Source organism: Pygoscelis adeliae, unplaced genomic scaffold, assembly GCF_000699105.1.
Source record: "Pygoscelis adeliae isolate BGI_AS28 unplaced genomic scaffold, ASM69910v1 Scaffold354, whole genome shotgun sequence".
Lineage (NCBI taxonomy): Eukaryota > Metazoa > Chordata > Aves > Sphenisciformes > Spheniscidae > Pygoscelis > Pygoscelis adeliae.
The window spans coordinates 568458-569939 of NW_008824618.1; the positions used below are offsets into that span (position 1 = coordinate 568458).

Here is a 1482-nt window from a genome sequence, read left to right on the forward strand (position 1 = left end):
AGGGTCCCGAGCTCAGCCCTGTTTTAGGGGTTGGCCCCTTTTCTCGGTTGGCTTCGGACTTCCTAAACTGGACCTACTGTGCACCTGTCCGGGACACGGCGCTCACCCTTCTGTCCTGCTCGCGTTTTATCGGACAATTCCCGCAGCGCTACGGTAATCTCCGAAATGCTCGATTTTTATAGTTTCCCTCCCAAAAGCCAACTATAACAACTACACCCTAATCCTCGGCTTTGCACTGACACTTTATAGGCTCGGCCTCGAGAGAAGCTCGGTCTCTCCCTACGCTGAACTTGTTTTGATCCATTCAGACAAATATAAACACCAAATTCATTTCTGTTATGGCCTTGGGAGGAAACAGAGAAGGCTTCTCGGACCCTAAAACACTAAAAATGGAGTAGGAAAGAAAGAACGAACAGGAAAAAAGAACGAACAGGAAAAAAGAACGAACAGGAAAAAAGAACGAACAGGAAAAAAGAACGAACAGGAAAAAAGAACGAACAGGAAAAAAGAACGAACAGGAAAAAAGAACGAACAGGAAAAAAGAACGAACAGGAAAAAAGAACGAACAGGAAAAAAGAACGAACAGGAAAAAAGAACGAACAGGAAAAAAGAACGAACAGGAAAAAAGAACGAACAGGAAAAAAGAACGAACAGGAAAAAAGAACGAACAGGAAAAAAGAACGAACAGGAAAAAAGAACGAACAGGAAAAAAAAGCAGAAAGAAGAGAAAATGAAAGAATAGAGAGGAGAGAAGCTGAACGTTCAAGTCCGTAAAGGACACTCAGACTTCTGGTTTGCAGCTCGTATGTGTCATTTTTAGCTCGGGTTAAAAACACAGCTCCTCCGCAAGGGGGGATAAACAACATTGAAAGGGGAAGACAAATCTTTAAATAGCATCAAAATACCCGAGCCCCATGTGAAGGCTTCCCCCAACCCTCCGCCCGCCCCAAGGAGAACAGTCCTCCTCACGTGAACCACAATTTCCCCACTTCTGCACCATCCAGGGGATGGTGGGAGGGGATGGGGGGAAAGAAAGAAAGGAGGGAGAGAAAAGGAGGTGTTTGGATCCGTATCCCCAGCCCCCGAGGCTTGGCAAAACAAAAAACCAAACAAAATGAGTTGTTCTTTTTATTTACCTAATCCCGATCTGTGCTCCACCGCTGGCAGCAGTTAAAAGATCCTGGGCTAAATTGGAGCTGGTAAAATAAAATAATAGAAAAAATAATAGGGGAAAAAAAAAAAAAAAGAGGTTGGGCTAGGTCAGTGTCAGCAGAGCTGGCCCTGGGGGGCACAGCTCTCTCCCCACCCCACCCCACTGCTCCTCCAGCGGGTACAGGCAGATCCGAGCGAGCAGCGGGGCCAGGTGTCCAGGTGCTCGGGCTGATGGAGACGGAGGTGCTCTCCTTCCTCCTGCTCCCGGCGCCGTCTGCGTGTGCCGGAGTGCAAACGCGGCCGGGAGCAGCCGAGCTCCGACTGAACCGA

General features: G+C 48.0%; 1 protein-coding gene across 1 annotated transcript in view; it reads right to left on the reverse strand.

The window, feature by feature from the left end:
* OSR1 (odd-skipped related transciption factor 1) overlaps positions 1-1195 on the reverse strand; it is a 7587-nt gene extending 6392 nt beyond the window's left edge. The window contains exon 1 of the mRNA XM_009322375.1: positions 1137-1195. The gene's annotated coding sequence lies outside the window, so the exon portion shown is untranslated. The remainder of the gene's footprint in view (positions 1-1136) is intronic.
* Positions 1196-1482: the final 287 nt, after the last annotated feature.